The sequence below is a fragment of the Acipenser ruthenus genome, chromosome 53 (genome assembly GCF_902713425.1).
Source record: "Acipenser ruthenus chromosome 53, fAciRut3.2 maternal haplotype, whole genome shotgun sequence".
Taxonomy (NCBI): domain Eukaryota; kingdom Metazoa; phylum Chordata; class Actinopteri; order Acipenseriformes; family Acipenseridae; genus Acipenser; species Acipenser ruthenus.
In genome coordinates, this window is record NC_081241.1 from 985,016 (window position 1) to 997,888 (window position 12,873).

At 39.4% G+C, this 12,873-nt stretch overlaps 1 non-coding gene across 1 annotated transcript; it reads right to left on the reverse strand.

Moving 5' to 3' along the window:
• Positions 1-688: 688 nt before the first annotated feature.
• On the reverse strand, positions 689-807 carry LOC117969651 (5S ribosomal RNA). The gene has a single exon (XR_004662626.1). It is a non-coding gene; the product is annotated as a 5S ribosomal RNA (ribosomal RNA).
• Positions 808-12,873: the final 12,066 nt, after the last annotated feature.

The following is a 12,873-nucleotide window of genomic DNA, read 5'->3' on the forward strand; positions in this document are numbered from 1 at the left end:
AAACCGAATCTCTGACCTGTAGCTTCAGTGGTTTGGCTGTAGGACCCTCCCATAGAACCTGGAAAAAAACACACACTTCCGAAATACTACTCGTTTTCTACCTTCTTTACCCTAATTCAGCAACCCCTTGGCATAGAAACACCATTCAAAGTGTTCTGAAATCAGAGTGATGCTCTGAATACGTGTGCCAGATATCAGAAAGATCAATACTGTAATACAAATGTTATCCCAAAAAAGATTGGAAAATACGGACTGCTTTGTTAGGCTTCAAAACACTATCTATGTACGGTTGCTGAGAGGGTTCTGGACGGTCTAGAAAGCTCAGCAAAGAACCTCTAGGGGGCATGTTCAATACTGTATTATTATTATTATTATTATTATTATTATTATTATTATTATTATTATTATTATTATTTTATTAATATCTCTGTATGCATGTCTGTGTCCCTATACATCTTTTTTATTCTATTTTATTTTATGTACTGTTTTTAACTTTCTGGGTCACATTTCGTCACGAATTGAGGAATTAAGAATGGTGTGTGCAACATATTAAACTATCAGATTTGTTTCTGTGTGGGATGGGACAATAAAAAAACAAAAAAGAAAACGATGTTTATCTTTACAGCTTCCAGGTTAGTAACATAAATAACAAGGGAAACAGCGCCCCCTGTCAAGCTGCAGAAAGAAAAGCTTACAGCACCTGGTATTCCCAGGCGGTCTCCCATCCAAGTACTAACCAGGCCCGACCTTGCTTAGCTTCCGAGATCAGACGAGATCGGGCGTTCTCAAGGTGGTATGGCCGTAAGCGAACGACTCTCTTGGTTTCTCTCTTTCATGGTATTAGGTTAACATCATTCATGCAGTGACAGGTTGGGGGAGGGATTTCCAGATCTCTAATTTGTCACAAACAGTAACACTTAAGCAGCTCTGGGCTGCACATGCGCGGGCCAATAGCAAGGCACATGCATGGTAATACGTGTTACTAGAAGGGAGAGCTAGCCTTGAGCTTTGCAGCATAAAACAATACATTTGAATGGTCTTTATGCAAAAGAGCTATTCGTCCAACATTGTGCCCCACACACACCTTTTTATACTTGATGGCACCTCTGATTTGAAGCAGAGAATGTACAAAAGACACATTGCGCAAACATTTGTTTTCATTTTTGAATTTCATTCACGCAGACGTGTATGCTTTTCTACACATCCATCCCTTTTGTGGAACAGCTCACATGTCGCAAATGCAGGAATCTCGACTGTGTCGTTTCTGGGAGTGGGGGGCTGCGTTCGCGCTCTCCCCTGGTGTTATAGTCCAAGTTAAAAACACAGCTATTGAAAGCAATTAGCGATTATTCTATATATCTCCAGCAGGTGGCTCTGTCAGACTGGGAATGAGATGTTTTTTCTTTCGGAGCGTATAATGTTCTAGAAAGTACCTCAGTGTTTTATGTACATGTATTGTGAAGTGTTTCATATTGAGAAGACAAAGTAACGAGTCAGCGGCACGTGTATCAAAGTTACAAAGTTGCTAATATTAAGAAGACGAGGTTCAGCGGTCCAGTTGTTTTTTTAAACATAGTGTTTCAGTGCTGTACAGACGTTCTATGTCGTTAGTAGTAATATTACTATAGCTTATGTCAAAAGTCTGATTTATGATCCTTTGGACCTTTTGACCTTATATGTATGAAAATATGAATATATAATGAGGGGGCGTGGATTTTATATAGGAGTATGGGAATAATTATATATATATATATATATATATATATATATGCCTATAAGCTTATTGCACGTCTTTTATAAGACATGTACAAAAATCAGTGTTTAATATGTTATTTATGTAATCAGGGGCTAGGGGGTTACCCAAGTTTTTATAAATGCTTATGATAACTTATGCTTGGTGCAGACAACATTAAAGTCTTAGTATTTTTTACACAAGACACTTAATGAAAAAGCGAAAGTTTAAAAGAGGGTAATAAAAGGAAAAAGAAAAAAGGAAAAAGAAAACAACTTATTCGACATTTAAAAGTATTTAAACAAACATTACACACAGAAATCACAGTAAAACTTGGAGTGTTTTGTCGTTTTAAAAAGGGTCACAGACATATATGCTTATGGTGTGTATATATATATATATATATATATATATATATATATATATATATATATATATATGCATATACACTTATTGCATTTGTCCATATTTACAAAAATCCTTGTTTAATAAGACGCATGTGGTTGTTCAAAGGTTTGAGGCGCAGTGATTTTTTCATTTTGATATGCTCATGTTATCTTATGCGGGGTGTATCCATATTTTTACCAGGATACGTTAAAAGCAAAAGATATTTTCACATACAAAAACCAATAGTTGAAACAGGAGAAAGTTTAAAATAGCGTATCACAAAAGCAAAAGAAAAATGCAGAAAACAACTTATTCGACATTTAAAAAGTGTTTAAACAAGTATCACACACAGAAATCACAGGACAACTTGAGCGTTAGTCGTTTTAAAAGCGTATCGCCAAAACAAAATAAATAAAAGAGATACTAAATTAAATATTTATAAAAGAACAAAAACAAAACAAAATCTACCAGAGTACAATTTCTGAAAAAAGCTCTCTTACCGTTTTCAAAAAAACTCCCCGGAAAAACGCATAAATCCTGCCTGAATTCTCTCTCATGCTTCTTCTCTCTTCAAACTTCAGCTGAGGAATCACTTCAAAAGCGCGTTCTGTGACTTAAATAGGGGGCGGTTCCTTTACACCGCACATGCGCGCTACTACATACAGACACACTCACACGTGCACTCACACGTGTGCGCACACGCACACACACCACCACACACACACACTCACACACACACACACACACACACACACACACACACACACACACCACCATACACACACACACACACACACACACACACAGACACACACACACACCACCATACACACACACACACACACACACACCACCACCATACACACACACACAAACACACACACACACCACCACCACACTCCCCCCCGACACACACACACACACACACAGACACACACACACACCACCATACACACACACACACACCCACCACCACCATACACACACACACACACACACACTGACACACGCACACACACACACTCACACGTGCACGCACACGCACACACACTCACACGTGCGAGCACATGCACACACACACACACACACACACACACACACACACACAGACACATACACACACACACAGACACACACACACACACACACCACCATACACACACACAGAAACCCCCGCGGAGAATGCTTTTTGAAAATGTGTGAATCTTGATGCCGTCTGCTCTAGGCATGATCCGAAAGCGAGATGTTATTTCAACTTGAATATACAGCTGCAATCAAAAAGATGAGAAAAGAAATGTTTTAAGAAAAAATCAAATAAAATTGAAATACGTGTTATATTGCAAATAAAAATAAAAGAGAACAATATTGTAAGTGCTTTTTTCACCAACAGTTTTGAATAGCCTCATACACGACCAGACTATTCACCATCAGATTTGAATAGCCCTCAAACACGATCAAACTATTCTGATGATTTTCAAATTATTAATACGTTTTACTGTTTAGATATTTTAAACCATATGAGCATAGTTTGATCGTGTTTGAGGGCTATTCAAATCTGATGGTGGGAATCTGATACACCCTACTGACAGTGGTATGGCAGGTTTATCAGTCCCAGGGGGCTCCTACACCCTACTGATAGTGGTATGGCAGGTTTATCAGTCCCAGGGAGGTTCTACACCATACTGACAGTGGTATGGCAGGTTTATCAGTCCCAGCGGGGTCCTACACCCTACTGACAGTGGTATGGCAGGTTTATCAGTCCCATGGGTGTCCTACACTCTCCTGACAGTGGTATGGCAGGTTTATCAGACTCATAGGGTCCTACACCCTACTGACAGTGGTATGGCAGGTTTATCAGTCCCAGGGGGGCTCCCTCACCCTCCTGACAGTGGTATGGCAGGTTTATCAGTCCCAGGGAGGGCTTCTACACCCTCCTGACAGTGGTATGGCAGGTTTATCAGTCCCAGGGGGTCCTACACCCTCCTGACAGTGGTATGGCAGGTGATTCAGCCCCATGGTGTCTGTTTTGACACTGATGTGCTCGTCTGTCTGTTTAGATGTTGTTTCTTGAAGGGTTTTTAGGCTCCTCTGTAACAGTTCGTTCTTCACTCTTCAATAATAGCAATGCATTGGAGCAGCTGTCCAGCAGATATTTCACATGATTCCCTTTGATTGGAATTGAAGCAGCTCACTGTCTCTCTGTCACTGTGTAATACTGCATTATACTGGAGAGGGATCCTGGGTTTGTCTGCAGGCATTGCTCTCTGATGAAAGCCTCGCTGACGGACGTCAGAGTGTTTTAAAATGCAGAAGAAACCAGTTTGCAGTTCTGAGTGAGGCTCTTAATTATTACCAATGCTTCTGATTATTTTACAGTCGCTCCTGAGTTAAGCAACATCACTTGTGTTGAAATTCTGTAAAATGTCACTCTTGAATTCAATAAGATCATGATGTGTTTTTGATTGTATTTATTTCTGTTCATTTTCACAGTAAAATAAATCCATTATATGTGACAAAGGTTTAGTATAAAGAGTCTGATTCCAATCCCACACGTCTTACCACGCAATCCCCTCCTCTCACACATCATGTGTTATATATTATATTTGAAATGGTGAGGATACACAGGTCCTTATTATCACAGCGTTTACGACTGGTAACATTAGAGCTATCAGGGTCGTTACTGATCTGAACAGCAATGCAGGGGGATTCCTCAGTGCTGTAAAATGCTCTAAAAAACACCTTGATCAAAGGGAAGCCGCTATCCAACCACCCTTGTATTGAGGAGACTAAACTGCAGTTCTTTGTTTCTCCCAGCAGGGGGCGACACTGTCTCAGTGTTGGAGGTTTCATATTCGGATTTATCTGTTCGTAAATGTTGGATGCCAAGTGTAAAATAAAGATTTATGATCCATGTATTTTTTTCTGAATTATTTGTTAGATTCCCAGATTTAACATGTCAGCTAAATGTGACTTGCCAAGTGTAAAAAAAAAAAAAGATTGTCATACTGACTTTAAATGTTGAATTTGTGCTACGCGGTTCTATCATTTCTAAATGATCGCTGAAAGAACACATTTCAAAACCTTTAAGTATGTTTTGTTAACATTTATGAATTAAGTTAAATCTGGATTTTTTTTTTTTGTTAACTTAAATCCGGAAATAAACAACACCTGGTAAATATTTGTTCTTTGCAAAAGCTATGCAGCACATCATATGGCTTTTTTTCAGCAGTGGCTTCCTTCTTCCCACCCTCCCATGCAGGCCATGTTTGTGGAGTAATCTTGAAATTGTTGAACATTTCCCCCAATCTCAGTCAGAGACCTCTGTAGTTCTTTTAAAGTAATCTTCGGCCTCACAGTGACCTCCCTCAGCAGTTTCCTTAAGCCACGGCTACTGACTTTGGAGGGACGGCCTGATCGAGGCAGTGTCTTGGTGGTGCCAAACTGTTTCCACTTTACAATGATGGACCTGACAGTGCCCCAAGGGATATTCAAAGACATTGAAAGTTTCTTACAGCCTTCCCCCAACCTGTACCTTTCAATAACTTTATCCCGGAGTTCTTTTGGCAGCTCCTTGTTTTGCCATTTGCTTCAAATTCACTTCATACAACAGAAACAGCTTGATTCTTCATCCAGGAGTATTCGAATCAGTTGAACTACTGTGATTGGACACAGGTGGGCTCTATTTAACTTATTATGTGTCTTGTTGAAGCAATTTGTTGTACCTGAGCTAATTTGGGTTTGCTATGACAAAGGGTGTGAAGACTTATACAATCAAGGCGTTTTGGTTTTTTATTTTTAATTACTTTTTGAATATTTCTATAATTGTTCTTTCACGTTGAAAGTGTAGATGATGTTGTGTAGATCAGTGAAGCAAACTCCTACTTTAATGCATTTTGAATTGTATTTTTTAGGCAGCAGAATGTGAAAAATGTTCAAGGGTGTGAAGACTTTTTCAAGGCACTGTAAATAAAATGCAACGACCTACTTAAAATACTGATAATTCTATGAAGTGTGTTTGTGTTTTATAGATCCGTATTTTCACATCTGTGGATGTGACGTGCACTGCATTATGGGTAGTGTATTACTCTGGGCTACAAACGGAGCTCTTTCTAAACGGCACAGTCTGGTAACAAGGCGTTACTGAAATGAGAATGTGATCTCAAGGGTTTCACGTGAGTAAAGAAAATGAACGATTGATTGATTAGTGTTTCAGCTGAATCTTTAGTAATTGCCAGGCATCCTAGTTTAAAAAAAAATAAAATTCATTTATTCATTTTTTTTAAGAATTGTTATTATATATATATATATATATAAAATGGCATCCTATAGTCAGTTTTTTTAATGTATGTGTTTTTTTTTCTTATTCTTTGATTTCCATAAAATATGGCAGACATGTTTGTTCTGGGTTTTCTTTTTCAGTTTTTTAATGTGATTTTAAAAAAAAAAAATTTAACTAAGTGTGGCCTTTTCTTATTAACACTGTTTTTCATTAAATAGTCTTCGCTGCAGAATTTGACAAGGTCTTTACAGAAAAAACTTACTTTTCTCATTGCAGTTTTTAGGTAATTTGACTGCAAATTTCTGTGGGGACCTTCCCAAAACAATGGGATCATACTGCCATCTAGTGGCTGAAAATAAAACCCGACTTGCTGTGTTGATATGATGCTGGATTCAAAACGTGCTTCTCTTTTCAGAAGCGCCAAAATTACGTCACGCAGAAAGCGACTGTCCGCCTCTTCCTTTCTCATGAATATTAAGTAAGCCCCGGTACTGAATATAAAAAGCGGAATTAATTGGCGTACATTAAAATGAACGTGTTTATTTATAATATGTATCTTAAGTTAACTTTGAAGAATTTGAATGGAGGTATTAGTAATCGAATTGATGTAATCATAATCTGATATATTATTAACTGAATGATTAATATTCATGAGAAATCTACATTAATGACTTAGATTCTGGTATAGTAAGCAAACTTGTTAAATTTGCAGACGACACAAAAATAGGAGGAGTGGCAAACACTGTTGCAGCAGCAAAGGTCATTCAAAATGATCTAGACAGCATTCAGAACTGGGCAGACACATGGCAAATGACATTTAATAGAGGAAAGTGGAAGGTACTGCATGCAGGCAATAAAAATGTGCATTATAAATATCATATGGGAGATACTGAAATTGAAGAAGGAATCTATGATAAAGACCTAGGAGTTTATGTGAGAAGTGTTGAATTTAAATCAAGGGAAGTAATGTTAAAACTTTACAATGCATTAGTAAGACCTCATCTAGAATATGGTGTTCAGTTCTGGTCACCTCACTACAAAAAGGATATTGCTGCTCTAGAAAGAGTGCAAAGAAGAGCAACCAGAATTATCCCGGGTTTAAAAGGCATGTTGTACGCAGCCAGGCTAAAATAATTGAATCTATTCTAGTCTTGAACAAAGAAAACTATGCAGTGATCTGATTCAAGAATTCAAAATCTTAAAAGGTATTCACAATGTCGACCCAGGGGACTTTTTCAACCTGAAAAAAGAAACAAGGACCAGGGGTCACAAATGGAGATTAGATAAAGGGGCATTCAGAACAGAAAATAGGAGGCACTTTTTTTACACAGAGAATTGTGAGGGTCTGGAACCAGCTCCCCAGTAATGTTGTTGAAGCTGACACCCTGGGATCCTTCAAGAAGCTGCTTGATTAGATTCTGGGATCAATAAGCTACTAACAACCAAACAAGCAAGATGGGCTGAATGGGGCCTCCTCTCGTTTGGAGACTTTCTTATGTTCTTAAGTTTTTAAATGTAAAGGTCCATTACTACCCCCCATTTAGCATATCTTGATAATATAACTGGGATAGTAAGTTATGTTACACAGCAGATTCTGCAGGACTTGAGTTAATATAGAGCTGACTTATTTACCCAGTCATTAAACAAGACAAATATGAAACTGTTTTCTTATTCTTCTCAAATAAATGAAACAATAAATACATCTATTTCTAAAGCCAAATCCATGTTAACTAATGTATTCACGTTGATAATGATTAGCCTGTGTAATAAATACGCCATTCCTTACTCAAGTTTGTGTTTTATTTTCTTATGAATATTGAACAATCCATTTTCTACAAATTGAGAAAAAAAATAATGTGTAATAAATAATCCATTCCTTACTCAAGCTTGCGTTTTATTGTCTTAATATCAATACGGTACAATCCATTTTCAACAAATTGAGAAATACAAACCTGATGCTTTATAATGTTAAACTGGTGACCCTGAAGTCAGTCACTAGGTTACTAAAAATATCAATTAGAATAAACAATTAAAATCTCAGCGGAAACGTATGTGTTAATAATTAATTATACAAGACTGTAATGTGGGAGTTTGGTTCTGGGGTCTGATGGAGTCGCTTCACATTTCTGGTCAACGACATGTATGCCTACAGTTATACCTGCTTCGAAAATGCGGTCTCATATACATGCGGTCTATACAGACGGCTTATGAAAAATACATCTTGATTCGTCAAATTAGTTCCTCCTTTGCACGTGCTGTTTTTTCTACCTTTTTTGGGGGGGGGGGGGGGGGGGGGATATGAACCGTGGCCGCTAGATGGCACTAAATTCCACAATTTCAGAATAAAGAAAAGCTGAACCACCAACCAAAGGCGTGTTTCAGACATGTTCAGATAACGGTAACAACACAAGACAGCGATGCGTAAAAAAATAAGAGTTCAGTATCTCACATGGACCCACACAGTGAAATATTATAATTAAAATATACATACAAATACAGTTTTTCTTAACATGTCAGTGTATTTATACGTCAGTAAATAAAAAGGCATTATTGCTTGTTAGTACAAATCATGTTTCCTCCCTGCTCTTCTTCGGTAAGCAGCACCTGCGTCTGTCGAGTTTGATAATATGGGGCGCCAGGTGTAAAACAAATGCACAAATATTAACCAGGTGTTGTTTTCTGCCCGGATTTAACTTTAAATAAATCCAGTTTTGTCTTAATACATACATTTTAACAAGACATATTACAACGTTTTGAAATGTGTACTTTCAGATATCATTTAACATTGTTGAAAACGCGTATCACAAATTCAACATTTAATGTCAACATGACAATTAAATCTGAATAAAATATGATACCTCCAACACTGAGACATTGTCGCCCCCTGCTGGGAAAAACTAAGAATTGCAGTATAGTGCAATTGCAGATCTCTACACAGATTCAGTTGAAATCAATTCTATGTATTTACTTGTTTGAGTTTAAACACAAAGGAGTATGTCAGCTGGAGTTTCTGGGATATCAGATTTAACTGAATTAACCAAATCTCCTCACCACATTTCTGAGAGAGGAAAGAAATACTAAGCAATGTGTTTGATAGCTATTAAAATACAAAGTTCATGTGTTTCTTTAGAACAATCTAAATATCAAATCTTTCAGCATTAAGTTGTGATGTTAATTTTGTTAATTATTATTATTATTATTATTATTATTATTATTATTATTATTATTATTATTATTATTATTATTATACCATACATTTTATCACCAGGTATTTGTGAATTGATTGGCTCTTGTTATGTTAATTGGTAAATATGCAAATTTCAACATTACAAGAGCCAATCAAATCGCGTGAAAGCAGGAAGCGGGCTGAGCTCATTTGCATACAAACTCCAGATTTAGCTGGTCAGTTAAATATTTAGCTCAATGTTAAATCTTGTTAAGAGATTTAATATTTAGTTAAATGTTAAATCTTCTTAAGAGATTTAAGATTTATTTAAATATTTAGCTACATGTTAAATCTTGTTAGATATTTAAGATTTAGTTAAATATTTACCTAAATGTTAAATCTTGTAACTAGATTTATAAATTATATCGGAATGCACACATTTTTTTTTAAAAAAAATTTATTTTCACAACATTTGGAAATCTGGGGAAAAAATACAAGATTTAACTTAAATCTGTTAAAATATTAACGCTTTTTTACACATGGCATCCCATCATTTACACCGGATTATGATAAGGAAACATTCAAATGAGAGCAATACATTAAAACTGGGAAAAAGAGAAAACATACAGCTATCTATTGATATGAAATACAATGCTCTCTCACAAAAGAGACAAATAAATATATAGCATTGGAATACAAAAACTAGTAACTTTAGTAAAATTAGCCACAGCAGGGAGTTTTTACAGGAACGTCCTTAAGAACCGCAAATTCATTATTTGAAAGAGTATTGTACGTGCTAGTGTTAGATGTTTACAATCATGTATTCCACATCATATACAAAGTAGGAGTGCTGCGGTGGGGAGTGCTGAGGAGGGGGTGCTGTTAATGAGAAGTGATGGATTGAGAGTATACAGTGTGGGGTGGGGAGTGTTGAGGAGGGGGTGCTGTTAATGAGAAGTGATGGATTGAGAGTATACAGTGTGGGGTGGGGAGTGTTGAGGAGGGGGTGCTGTTAATGAGAAGTGATGGATTGAGAGTATACAGTGTGGGTGGGGAGTGTTGAGGAGGGGGTGCTGTTAATGAGAAGTGATGGATTGAGAGTATACAGTGTGGGGTGGGGAGTGTTGAGGAGGGGGTGCTGTTAATGAGAAGTGATGGATTGAGAGTATACAGTGTGGGGTGGGGAGTGTTGAGGAGGGGGTGCTGTTAATGAGAAGTGATGGATTGAGAGTATACAGTGTGGGGTGGGCAGTGTTGAGGAGGGGGTGCTGTTAATGAGAAGTGATGGATTGAGAGTATACAGTGTGGGGTGGGGAGTGTTGAGGAGGGGGTGCTGTTAATGAGAAGTGATGGATTGAGAGTATACAGTGTGGGGTGGGGAGTGTTGAGGAGGGGGTGCTGTTAATGAGAAGTGATGGATTGAGAGTATACAGTGTGGGGTGGGGTGTGTTGAGGAGGGGGTGCTGGAGATGAACTGTGCTGGAGCTGGGAGCTGTAAGTTGGGAGCTGTGTGCTGTGCCGTGTGAGAAGCTAAGAAACCAGATTGCAACTCAAGCTGTGGACTTGGAGGATTGGAGCTGTGTGAGATCACTAGGAGCAGTAGTTGAGGATCAGTGGGTTTCCTACCTGGGAGCAGTGTGTTCATGAGCAGTGAGATATACACCCCTTCCCTTTAGACCTCTCTCCCTCTCTCTTTCTCAAGCACTTAGCCTGGGTAGACTGGCTGCACAGGGCTTTCATGTGTTTTAAATGGGATGTTTTAGTCTTTTTGGGGATATTAGCTTGACTAACCACCTGGAAGTGTCTGATAGCTTGATCCCAGAGTCGAGAAGCGACTGAAATCATTTGAACCCGTACTTGCGCTCTGAAGACAACAGAGGCTCACGGGCTCATGCCAGCTGGGCACGCTGAAGATGTGAAAAACCTTCTTTTATTTGATCCCACAATATTGTACTGTCTCCTTTCATCCAGTTTGTAACTTTGTTATCTTTTTGGTGTTTGTCTATCCAGAGCGGACATTTCAGTTCTTCTATACTTCACACCCTCAGCTTCTGGGAGGATTCAGGACCATACCTGTAGTGTTCTTTGAGCAGCTTCACAATAGTATTACAGGTAATCAGGGACAGAGGCAGATCAGATAAGTTCCTGCTTCTAGTAATTTTAACTAACTACATTTGGTGACATTGTAAGGTGGTGTCTGAATTGGCTGAGTTAGTGTGTGAGTAGTACCAGGTGAGTGGCTAAATTGATTAGCAGTTGATTTGCTATCCGATTGGTTTCCACGCAGTTGTTTTTTATATATTAAGCAGCCTATTTCTGCGCCAGCAAGAAGCGCCAGCCAACCGAAGAGCCTCAACAAAAGAGCCGGGAGTCTAGCTGTGGGAGTCCAGCGAGGGGAGGCCTGCGCTGAGACGCTGTTCCAATAGATCCAAACCTAACGGGGCTCTAGAAGAAGCTGTCTACTAGTCAGGTCTGTACCCTCCACCCTACTGCTCCTACTGTGCCTTTTGTCTTGCTTGTCCTGCTATGACTGTCTCTCACATCCCTGTTCTGTCCTCCCGTCCTCGTCCTCTGCCCTCCCTCCGCTGCTGCTCCTCCAACCCCTCTAACCTCATTTCTCTGCCTCTCCCCCCCTCCCGCACACTCTCTGGTGCACTCTGGAACTGTCACTCTTCTGCTAACAAAGCTGATTTCATCTCTGCCTTTGCCTCCCACCTCTCGCTCGATTTCCTTGCTCTCACTGAAACCTGGCTGTCCCCTGATAACACTGTTACTCCTGCTGCCCTGTCCTCTCTCTACGTCCTGTCCCATACCCTGCGTCTCACTGGACGGGGAGGTGGGACGGGTCTTCTCCTCTCTCCCTCCTTACTCTTTTCTGTCCCCTCCGATCTCATCTCACTCTCTGTCAATACCTTTGAATTTCATGCAGTCCAACTAACCTTTCCCTGTCAACTCCTGCTCATTGTTCTGTACCGCCCCCCTGGGCCTCTCACTCACTTTCTGGATGAACTCGACTATCTACTCTCCTCCCTCTCCTCTCTGTCTACCCCGACTGTCCTGTTGGGTGACTTCAACATCCATCTCTCCAACCCCAGCCACTCTGCTGGATTCCTCCCTCTCCTTCACTCCTTCGACTTCTGTCTCTCTCCGTCCCCTCCTACCCACAAAGCTGGCCGTCAACTGGACCTCTCCTTCTCCAGGGCCTGCTGCCCCTCCACCCTCTCTGTCACCCCCCTGGACCCCTCTGATCACTATTTCATCTCTTTTTCTCTGTCTCTCCCCCCTCTCCCTGCTCCTCCTACCCCCACT